Source organism: Phoca vitulina, unplaced genomic scaffold, assembly GCF_004348235.1.
Source record: "Phoca vitulina isolate PV1807 unplaced genomic scaffold, GSC_HSeal_1.0 scaffold14, whole genome shotgun sequence".
Lineage (NCBI taxonomy): Eukaryota > Metazoa > Chordata > Mammalia > Carnivora > Phocidae > Phoca > Phoca vitulina.
This window is the reverse complement of record NW_022589717.1, coordinates 20825582-20838298: the sequence shown is the minus strand read 5'-3', so window position 1 is coordinate 20838298 and position 12717 is coordinate 20825582. Positions and strand designations below refer to the sequence as shown.

General features: G+C 39.4%; 1 pseudogene; it reads left to right on the top strand.

Annotated features, from left to right (window-relative positions):
- The first annotated feature begins 2559 nt into the window (after positions 1-2559).
- LOC116637433 lies at positions 2560-4160 on the top strand (annotated as a pseudogene).
- Positions 4161-12717: the final 8557 nt, after the last annotated feature.

The window sequence follows — 12717 nt, the reverse complement described above, 5'->3', positions numbered from 1 at the left end:
GTTTACTTCACAAACCATTGCTTATACCATTGTTGCCGGAAACCAACTTCACTGAGTATTGAGTAAACTCCATCATTTATAAGAATTTAATTGCAGACACATGTTGGCAATCTATAAATAGTTCAAATTCTAGAAGTTCTCTGAGAAATTTTATATTGTAGAAAATTGGAGACTGTTTTAAAGGACTTAATTCTGACAAAATAATCATAAGGTGTTATAAACTGCAACTATTTTACAGCTACTAAAAAGTCCCCTATAAAAATTGTAGGAAAGCAAAAGGAAACACTTTTCAGATTCTTACTGAAGACTGAGGCACATCGACCTGAGATTTACTTCAATACTCCATTATTTGAGAAAATCTTTAAGCTAAGTAAATGAGGGGCTAATTTGAAAATTTGGACTATAGTTGCTCACATAATTGTTGGGATTTGAGGATGCACAGTAAAAGATACCCCTTTTCCCTGTCTGAGTTCTGATCAATTGCCTAAATTCTGAATATTTGAAAGAGCAGTTAGAGATGAAAACACCAACTTTATGTAATAGCTAGATTAGAGGACATGGCTTAGATATGCAGCCCTGGGGTTTTTTTTTTGCCATTCAAAACTCCCACCACCCTGAATGATGGGTCTTGTGAAAATATGTTAACACAATATCCAGAATTGCTACATTGGATTGTTTAGGTAGGGGAGAAAAGAGGAAATCCCCTGTATGTACAGGCTTTTAATCGATTTGCCTTCCCCATGAAGAAATGTTGGCTAATACACCAATCAGAGGGAGGAATGGCCAAGGAAGAACAGTGTGTAAGGGGTGAGGCTAGGAACCAGGCATGCTACTCTATTGAGTAGCATTCCTTCCAGACTAACTTAATGACATCTAAGTATCCCAAGCTGGTCCTGGTCACCTAGAGCTCCATCTTGCAGTGAGAGGATTGGGTTAGAAGGGAACATGGGGCAGGATAGAGGTAAGGTGGCATGAAAAATACTATCTAGCCTCTAAGGGAAGTACAATTTGGATGCACACAATTGCAGATGTAGAAACACATACAAGATGATCTGGAAGCCTCCTGGGAAGTACATATTTCATCTCCTACCAGCTGGCTAACCAGCAAGCCGAGTGTCCCAGGCTTTGCTTCCTTCATGTCAATAAACATTGCCTGAACATGCTTACATCCAATACTTTTCGATACCACAAAACACATCAGCTTTAAAAAAACTATGTTTGTAAAGCTCATCTTTCAGGCAATCATTTCTGATATTCCAAAACAGGCACTGATTTAATCCCTGCTCAACTTTTGATTTTCAGTACAAGAACTTTTGTTTTTTAAAAAGAAGTTAAGTCTTTTACCTGATTCTGGAACCTACAGTGTTCCTTGCAACAAATGCAGTGTAAAATTACCATAAAAGGGGGTTAGAGATAAATACAAATACCTGAGAAATATTGGAACAAATAGTTGAAATGAAGAAAATCATGGGAAAAAATCCAGTCTTCACTTTTTATAGTTAACAGTAAAGCCCATGATGAGTGAAGATAGTGTTGTTTTATCCATGCAATAAAACACAAGCAAGCAAAATATTTCTTCCCATAGAATTTACAGGGTTGTCCCTTAAATATCATGAGCAAAATTTCAATATAATAATGATGGTCATCTTTGAGGCTAATAACATATTCAAGCTCCCCAAATTACCAATAATATTTAGTATATGCATCATAGTTTTACCTTTCCTTTCTCTGGCTACATTCCAAGACAACTGATGTAGATTGTGAAGATGATTTTAGTTAAAAGACTAGAAGGAAATACATACTTGGATGCCTAAAGGCGATCGACGAAAAATGGCAGGATAAATCTCTAAACCAGTAAAAATTGTGATTATTGTTGAGAATCTATTCCTGGGACTTTTTCCTGCCTTTTGAATTTCAGTACTCTGAAATATAATCCGTGTATCTCAAGTCTGCTATAGCTCATCGATGAAAGAAAGGATTTCATAAATCTGTGTTAATTAACTACATTGTATTGAAACAAAAAACTTTCCATACACGTAAACACCCAAAGAGTTGTTTTTTAACTAGTGGTGGTTGAGGTGTGCTGCTCTCACTGCGCCTTTATATCCATTTTTATCCCCCCCCTTTTTTTCTCATCAGGGTTACACCCTGACAGCTGTTTTCTTGTGAGTATCTGACAGAGAAAAGCTATGCCTGTTGGGGTCTTACAATTGCTAGATAGTCTAATTAATAATCAGGAGTCAATAATGATGAGCAAGATTGTTTTATTTACAGCAGTTTGAAGAATACTTTGTGTATAAACTAAGCAATTCTTTCTGAATGTTTTATCTGACAGCTTGCATGCAATTTCAATGCAGGGTCCTACAGAGTGTTTAGTGACTGAGGACCAGCTGAAGACCTAGCTCTATCCTTCGTAGTTGGCATGCCCTGGGATCAAGAGAGGATGTAGGTAGCACCGTCTTTGGGGTGATCTGTGGTGGACGTTTTGAGGGCAGCTGTCCCACAGCCTGCACGCCCCAGACTGCCTCCTGTGGAAGCCTGAACCGGCTGACTTTCTCCCTTTGTCTCATAACCATGTCCACCAACGAGAATGCTAATTCACCAGCTGCCCGCCTTAACAGATTCAAGAACAAGGGGAAAGACAGTACAGAAATGAGGCGGCGCCAAATAGAAGTTAATGTGGAGCTGAGGAAAGCTAAGAAGGATGACCAGATGCTGAAAAGGAGAAACGTAAGCTCGTTTCCTGATGATGCTACCTCTCCACTACAGGAAAACCACAACAACCAAGGCACTACATTGGTCTGTTGATGACATTGTCAAAGGCATAAATAGCAACAATTTGGAAAGCCAGCTCCAGGCTACTCAAGCTGCTAGGAAACTGCTTTCTAGGAAGAAACAGCCCCCCATAGAAACATAATCCGGGCTGGTTTGATTCCAAAATTTGTGTCCTTCTTGGGCAGAACTGATTGTAGTCCCATTCAGTTTGAATCTGCTTGGGCTCTCACTAACATTGCTTCTGGGACGTCAGAACAGACCAAGGCTGTGGTAGATGGAGGTGCTATCCCAGCATTCATTTCTCTGTTGGCATCTTCCCAAGCCCACATCAGTGAACAAGCTGTATGGGCTCTAGGAAACATTGCAGGTGATGGTTCAGTTTTTCGAGACTTGGTTATCAAGTATGGTGCAGTTGACCCACTATTGGCTCTCCTTGCAGTTCCTGATATGTCATCTTTAGCATGTGGTTACTTACGTAACCTTACTTGGACACTTTCAAACCTTTGTCGCAACAAGAATCCTGCACCCCCATTAGATGCTGTTGAGCAGATTCTTCCTACCTTAGTTTGTCTCCTGCGTCATGATGATCCAGAAGTATTGGCAGATACCTGCTGGGCCATTGCCTACCTTACTGATGGTCCAAATGAACAGATTGAAATGGATGTGAAAACAGGAGTTGTGCTCCAGCTTGTGAAGCTTCTAGGAGCTACTGAATTGCCCATTGTGACTCCTGCGCTAAGAGCCATAGGAAATATTGTCACTGGGACAGATGAACAGACTCAGGTTGTAATAGATGCAGGAGCACTTGCTGTTTTTCCCAGCCTCCTAATGAATCCCAAAACTAATATTCAGAAGGAAGCTACGTGGACAATGTCAAACATCACAGCTGGTCGCCAGGACCAGATACAGCAAGTTGTGAATCATGGATTAGTCCCATTCCTTGTTGATGTTCTCTCTAAGGCAGATTTTAAGACACAAAAGGAAGCTGTGTGAGCTGTGACCAACTATACAAGTGGTGGGACAGTTGAACAGAGTGTATACCTCATTCATTGTGGTATAATAGAACCATTGATGAACCTCTTAACTGCAAAAGACCCAAAATTATTCTGGTTATTCTGGATGCCATTTCAAACATCTTTCAGGCTGCTGAGAAACTAGGTGAAACTGAGAAACTTAGTGTAATGATTGAAGAATGTGGATGTTTGGGCAAAATTGAAGCTCTACAAAACCATGAAAATGAGTCTGTGTACAAAGCTTCATTAAACTTGATTGAGAAGTATTTCTCTGTAGAGGAAGAGAAAGATCAGAATGTTGTGCCAGAAACTACCTCTGAAGGCTATACGTTCCAAGTTCAGGACGGCACTCCCGGGACTTTTAACTTTTAGATTGTACAGCTGAGGCAGAAAGTTGTTTGTTGGGTACTCTGTTTGGTAGAAGTTTGTCTTACTGTTTTTCTACTAAGAACTCTTTTTAAATGTGTTTTGTTGTTGTAGCACTTTTTACAACGAAACTCTACTTGATCAGTTCCAAACTGTACCACCTGTATGAAGCTCCTCCTCTCAGTGGGTTTCTTATTTCTATGTGGAATCTCCTCTCTTGCAGTGTCCTGTAAATAGAGATTAAATTCCACTCTTAAAAAAAAAGAGAGAGAGAGAGAGGATGTAGGTAACAGTACTCTGCGTTGTGTGGGCTTGCAATTCCTGCTTTCCAAAAATCGACTTATCCTTTATTTTCTCAGCATGCATGTACAAGATTCCAATCTGAGCTCTAGTAATAAGGTAATATTTTTTACCTTGCTCTGGTTTCAAGTCAATCAAGAACTCTATTCATTCTTACTACATTTGGCTTAGTTCTGAAGGAGATTGGAAAACCCTTTCCAACATAACCCCTCACTTTAAAAAAATCTACAATCCAGTTTGGGGGAAAAGACCCTTATATGTAAACAGAATCACTGTACTTTTGTATATATTTTATTGATATTAGTACTAATTGCTTAAAGTTATTGAGCAGTTTTTATGGACTCTGTGCTAAGTGCTCTATATACTGTACCTTATTTAATCTTCATACTGACCTCTGAGATAGGTTTCATGATTATCCCCATTTTATAGGTGAGCAACCAAGACTTGTAAGAACAAATCTGCTTAAAGTAATTCCACTAATAAACACAAAGCAAAGGCCAGAACTTAGCATCTCTGACTCCTCTGCCCATACTCAAGAGACCGGCAGGAGCAAGACAGAAGGTGCTGAAAGAAAGAAGAGACTTCAAGTCCAATACTCAAAGTCAAAACCCATTGTTTGGCTAGAAAAGGCAAGGCCAGGACCAGACCAATGTAAAGTGGGTCACTGTGATGAGCTGTTTTGGTTAAAAAGATAACTCTTGAGGAGGCAGGACTGAGCCTGTCAGGGGGTCAGTTGGCCCTTGAAAGTGTGGAAAGGAGGGAGAGAGAGGCCAGAGGCAGGCAGGGTCTGACACACCAAAACTATCTTCTCAGGATCCCTAGGGTTTGGCCAGTGCTATCCTGACTGAGTATCTCATGAGAACCTAGTAAGCTGGGTGTTCACTCAACCAATGAAATAGAGGGTTGTCATAATCCTAGATGGCAACCACTTAAGATCATGACTATATCCAACTTTACAGGTTTTTCAAGACAGAAGATAGGCTTTTCCAGGCCCGGGTAAAGTGGACCATTTTCATAAATTGTTCTGGAGGAAATTGCAATGGAGAATCATAGGGCTGTGAGCCAGTTTCTTCTTTCTTTATCATCACTGACCTGAGTACCTCAAACACTTGCTTACTCTCTCTTACACAGTGTTAGAGGCACCCCCAAAAGGTGTAAATGTCTTTTATGTTGCAGAATATTCTCTTATCTCTAAACTTTCCTTTAGAAAGCTATAGCTGGCTTTGCAAAGGAACATTCCCATCACTCTGAGGTTTGCACTTATTATACAATGCAAAATGAGTGAGATCATTTAGACTAATGCATTTAATCCACTAATCCCAGTAATGCTCCTCTGAGCATGTTCAGGGTTTGAGAAGATATTTGTTCATTGCAAGGGATTATTCCTTATGTCCTGTGCTTATTTGTAGACTGTGCTTCAGAGATGCCAAGGCAGGTGGGGTTCATGGGGTAAGCCTACTACAATGCGAGAGATCCCTGGTAGGAGCTCCAGAGTCAAAGATGCTTATCTATGGGTGGTGCTGACAGTGGAAGCCCTTTCATTAGACGCAGCCAGATTTACTGCCAAATTCTGGAAAGCACTAGAGGAGAGAGGGAGAGAGAGAGACCCAGCCTAAGGAGTCATGGGGTATGCAAGCCATTCCTAGCCTACTGACTCAGTATTTGACTGGGGACAAGTGGCTTAACTGTACTCAGACTCTTCAACCTTAAAGTCAGAAGAAAATAGCAATTGATATGTTTCAGTGCCTTAGGCATCCCATCTAATAAGCTAGATTTTCCCACCTAGAGAAGTGAAGTGACTTGTTCAAGGTCAAGAGTTCTTTAATGCCCAAGATTCCTGTCTTACAGCCCACTGCCCTGTTTCCTGTACTGTCACCATGGCACTGCTGCCAGCCTTTGTTGAGGGAAATGTTTTGAAGCAGTGGAAGTTTGATTTTGCTGATTTCAGAATTTTAGAGTTATAGACCAATGTTTCGTTTTAAGGCAAATGTTAAAAATATATAAATAAGGAGGAGGAGGAAGATGGTGAAGGAGTAGGAGACCTAAATTTCATTTGGTCCCAGGAATTCAGCTAGATAGGGATCAAACCATTCTGAACACCTAGGAACTCAACAGGAGATTGAAGAAAAGAATAACAGCACCTCTCTGGACAGAAAAGCGACCACATTCTGGAAGAGTCATATTCTATCCCTTCATTGTAGTTAAACTTATTTTTGGTATATATATAAGTTGTTCTCTCTTTAAAATTTTGGGATACAGTTTCTTCTAACGACCAAAATATACCCTAAATCTCTAGTGTATGGCTTTGTTCTAGTCTCCTGCCTGATCACATTCCCTCCCCCCCCTTTTTTTTAATTTCTCTTCTTTCTTTTTTCAACCAACTTCTTATTTTATCAATTCCTTTTATAAAATCTTTTATAATTTTCATCTTTACAGTCATATTCCATCCCTTCATCATATTTACCCTTATTTTTGTACATATATAAGTTCTTCTTTCTTTTTTTTTTTTTAAGATTTTATTTATTTATTTGAGAGAGAGAGAATGAGAGAGATCAATGAGAGTGGGGAGGGTCAGAGGGAGAAGCAGACTCCCCACCGAGCAGGGAGCCCGATGTGGGACTCAATCCAGGGACTCCAGGATCATGACCTGAGCCGAAGGCAGTCGCTTAACCAACTGAGCCACCCAGGCGCCCTAAGTTCTTTCTTTAAAATTTTGAGAGGCAGTTTCTTCTAACAGACCAAAATACACCCAAAATCTGGTGTGTGGAACTGATCAATTCACCAGCCTGATCATATTTGATCATATTCTTTTTTTCTTTTTCTTTTTCTTTTTTCTTTTTTCTTTCTTTCCCTTTCTTTTCCCCTGGTTTCAGGTCTCTTCTGATTTGTTTAGTGTATATTTTTCTGGGGTTGTTGTTACCCTGTTAACATTTTGTTCTCTCATTCATCTATTCTCCTCTGGACAAAATGACAAGATGGAAAAACTCACCCCCCCAAAAAAGAAGGAGAGACAGTACTGACTGCCAAGGACCTAATCAATATGGACATTAGTAAGATGTTGGAACTAGAGTTCAGAATGACGATTATAAAGATACTAGCTGGGCTTGAAAAAAGCATGGAAGATACTAGAGAAAACCTTTCTGGAGAAATAAAAGGACTAAAATCTAACCAATTTGAAATCAAAAAGGCTATTAAAGAGGTGCAATCAAAAATGGAGGCTCTAACTGCTAGGATAAATGAGGCAGAAGAGAGAATTAGTGATATAGAAGACCAAATGATGGAAAATAAAGAAGCTGAGAAAAAGAGAGATAAACAACTACTGGATCACCAGGGCAGAATTCGAGAGATAAATGATACCATAAGACGAAACAATTTTAGAATAATTGGGATGCCAGAAGAAGAAGAGGGAAGACAGAGAGGGGCAGAAGGTATATTGGAGCAATTTTAGCAGAGAACTTCTGTAAATTGCGGAAGGGAACAGGCATCAAAATCCAGGAGGCATAGAGAACCCCCCTCAAAATCAATAAAAATAGGTTAACACCCCAACATCTAATAGTAAAACTTACGAGTCTCAGAGACAAAGAGAAAATCCTGAAAGCAGCTCGGGACAAGAGGTCTGTAACCTACAATGGTAGAAACATTAGATTGGCAGCAGACCTATCCACAGAGATCTGGCAGGCCAGAAAGGACTGGCAGGATATATTCAGAACACTAAATGAGAAAAATATGCAGTCAAGAATACTATATCCAGCTAGGCTGTCATTGAAAATAGGAGAGATAAAAAGCTTCCAGGACAAACAAAAACTAAAGGAATTTGCAAACACGAAACCAGCCCTACAAGAAATATTGAAAGGGGTCCTCTAAGCAAAGAGAGAGCCTAAAGCAACATAGACCAGAAAGGAACACAGACAATATACAGTAACAGTCACCTTACAGGCAATACAATGGCACTAAATTCCTATCTTTCAATAGTTACCCTGAATGTAAATGGGCTAAATGCCCCAATCAAAAGACACAGGCTATCAGATTGGATAAAAAAACAAGACCCATCGATATGCTGTCTGCAAGAGACTCATTTTAGACCCAAAGACACCCCCAGATTGAAAGTGAGGGGGTGGAAAACCATTTACCATGCTAATGGACACCAAAAGAAAGCTGGGGTGGCAATCCTTATATCAGACAAATTAGATTTTAAACCAAAGACTGTAATAAGAGATGAAGAAGGACACTATATCCTACTTAAAGGGTCTATCCAACAAGAAGATCTAACACTTGTAAATACCTATGCCCCTAACATGGGAGCAGCCAATTACATAAGCCAATTAATAACAAAATCAAAGAAACACATCAACAACAATACAATACTAGTAGGAGACTTTAACACCCTCCTCACTGAAATGGACGGATCATATAAGCAAAAGATCAACAAGGAAATAAAGACTTTAAATGACACGCTGGACCAAATGGACTTCACAGATCTATTCAGAACATTCCATCCCAAAGCAACAGAATACACATTCTTCTCTAGCACCCATGGAACATTCTCCAGAATAGATCACATCCTAGGTCACAAATCAGGTCTCAACTGGTACCAAAAGATTGGGATCATTCCCTGCATATTTTCAGACCACAATGCTTTGAAACTAGAACTCAATCACAAGAGGAAAGTCAGAAAAGACTTGAATACATGGAGGCTAAAGAGCATCCTACTAAAGAATGAATGGGTCAACCACGAAATTAAAGAAGAATTTTAAAAATTCATGGAAACAAATGAAAATGAAAACACAACTGTTCAAAATCTTTGGGGTGCAGCAAAGGCGTTCCTAAGAGGAAAGTATATAGCAATACAAGCCTTTCTCAAGAAACAAGAAAGGTCTCAAATACACTACCTAACCCTACACCTAAAGGAGCTGGAGAAAGAACAGCCAATAAGGCCTAAACCCAGCAGGAGAAGAGAAATAATAAAGATCAGAGCAGAAATCAATGAAATAGAAACCAAAAGAACATTAGAACAGATCAATGAAACTAAGAGCTGATGTATAAACTACCAAAACTGAATCAGGAAGAAATAGAAAACCTGAACAGACCCATAACCACTAAGGAAATTGAAGCAGTAATCAAAAATCTCCCAACAAACAAGAGCCCAGCACCAGATGGCTTCCCAGGGAAATTCTACCAAACATTTAAAGAAGAATTAATACCTATTCTTCTGAAACTGTTCCAAAAAATAGAAATGGAAGGAAAACTTCCAAACTCATTTTATGAGGCCAGCATTACCTTGATCCCAAAACCAGACAAAGACCCCATCAAAAAGGAGAATTACAGACCAATATCCCTGATGAACATGGATGCAAAAATTCTCACCAAAATACTAGCCAATAGAATCCAACAGTACATTAAAAAGATTATTCACCACGACCAAGTGGGATTTATTCCTGGGCTGCAAGGTTAGTTCAACATCTGCAAATCAATCAATATGATACAATACATTAATAAAAGAAAGAACAAGAACCATATGATCCCCTCAATAGATGCAGAAAATGCATTTGACAAAGTACAGCATCCTTTCTTGATTAAAACTCTTCACAGTGTAGGGATAGAGGGTATATACCTCAATATCATAAAAGCCATCTATGAAAAACACACAGCAAATATCGTTCTCAATGGGGAAAAACTGAGAGCTTTCCCCCTAAGGTCAGGAACACGGCAGGGATGTCCACTATCACCACAGCTATTCAACATAGTACTAGAAGTCCTAGCCACAGCAATCAGACAACAAAAAGAAATAAAAGGCATCTGAATCGGCAAAGAAGTCAAACTCTCACTCTTTGCAGATGATATGATACTTTATGTGGAAAACCCAAAAGACTCCACCCCAAAACTGCTAGAACTCATACAGAAATTCGGTAAAGTGGCAGGATATAAAATCAATGCACAGAAATCAGTTGTATTTATAGACACCAACAACAAGACAGAAGAAAGAGAAATTAAGGAGTTGATTCCGTTTACAATTGCACCAAAAACCATAAGATACATAGGAATAAATCTAACCAAAAAGCCAAAGAATCTGTACTCAGAAAACTATAAAATACTCATGAAAGAAATTGAGGAAGACACAAAGAAATGGAAAAATGTTCCATGCTCATGGATTAGAAGAACAAATATTGTGAAGATGTCAATGTTACCTAGAGCAATCTACACATTCAGTGCAATCCCTATCAAAATACCATCAACTTTTTCAAAGAAATGGAAAAAATAATCCTAAAATTTGTATGGAACCAGAAAAGACCCCGAATAGCCAGAGGAATGTTGAAAAAGAAAAGAAAAACTGGCGGCATCACTATTCCAGACTTCAAGCTCTATTACAAAGCTGTCATCATCAAGACAGTATGGTACTGGCACAAAAACAGACACATCGATCAATGGAACAGAATAGAGAGCCCAGAAATGGACTCTCAACTCTGGTCAACTAATCTTCGACAAAGCAGGAAAGAATATCCAATGGAAAAAAGACAGTCTTTTCAACAAATGGTGTTGGGAAAATTGGACAGCCACATGCAGAAGAATGAAACTGGACCATTTCCTGACACCACACACAAAAATAGACTCCAAATGGATGAAAGACCTAAATGTGATACAGGAGTCCATCAAAATCCTAGAGGAGAACACAGGCAGCAACCTCTTCGACCTCAGCCACAGCAACTTCTTCCTAGAAACATCGCCAAAGGCAAGGGAAGCAAGGGCAAAAATGAACTATTGGGACTTCATCAAGATAAAAAGCTTTTGCACAGCAAAGGAAACAGTCAACAAAACCAAAAGACACCCGACAGAATGGGAGAAGATATTTGCAAATGACATATCAGATACAAGGGCTAGTATCCAAAATCTATAAAGAACTTATCAAACTCTACACCCAAAGAACAAATAATCCAATCAAGAAATGGGCAGAAGACATGAACAGACATTTTTCCAAAGAAGACATCCAAATGGCCAACAGACACATGAAAAAGTGCTCAACATCACTCGGCATCAGGGAAATCCAAATCAAAACCTCAATGAGATACCACCTCACACCAGTCAGAATGGCTAAAATTAACAAGTCAGGAAACGACAGATGTTGGCGAGGATGGGTAGAAAGGGGAACCCTCATATACTGTTGGTGGGAATGCAAGCTGGTGCAGCCGCTCTGGAAAACAGTATGGAGGTTCCTTAAGAAGTTGAAAATAGAGCTGCCATATGACCAGCAATTGCACTACTGGGTATTTACCCCAAAGATACAAATGTAGGGACCCAAAGGGGTATGTGCATCCTAATGTTTATAGCACCAGTGTCCACAATAGCCAAACTATGGAAAGAGCCAAGATGTCCACCAACAGATGAATGGATAAAGAAGATGTGGTATATATAATCAATGGAATATTATGCAGCCATCAAAAAACCCCCGAAATCTTGCCATTTGCAACGACGTGGATGGAACTAGAGGGTATTACGCTAAGCGAAATAAGTCAATCAGAGAAAGACATGTATCATATGATCTCACTGATATGAGGAATTCTTAATCTCAGGAAACAAACTGAGGGTTGCTGGAGTGGTAGGGGTTGGGAGGGGTGGGGTGGCTGGGTGACAGACACTGGGGAGGGTATGTGCTATGGTGAATGCTGTGAATTGTGCAAGACTGTTGAATCACAGATCTGTACCTCTGAAACAAATAATACATTATATGTTAAAAAAAAAAAAGATAGTAGGAAGGGAAAAAGGAAGGGGGGGAAATTGGAGGGGGAGATGAACCATGAGAGACTATGGACTCTGAGAAACAAACTGAGGGTTCTAGAGAAGAGGGGGGTTGGGGGATGGGTTAGCCGGGTGATGGGTATTAAGGAGGGCACATATTGAATGGAGCACTGGGTGTTATACGCAAACAATGAATCATGGAACACTACATCAAAATAAATAAATAAATAAATAAATAAATAAATAATAAATAAATAAATAGAAAGGAAAAAATATATATATAAATAAGCTGTTTCCGGCTTGCAAGTAAGCTTTGTAAACTTGAATTTCAGTCTTTAGAAGTTGACTTGGGCTGGATTTTATGCAAACTCTTGTTCTAACTCTAAAGAAAAATGGTTTCCAAATGTTAATCTCCTGACACTCGTGCTTCACGCTGGCCAAAAGGTCCTGGGATTTCAAAGATCCCTTCAGCTCTGAAGCAGAGAACAGTGCCTTAAATATAAAAAGCTCACATTAGGTTCTCAAAGACCAT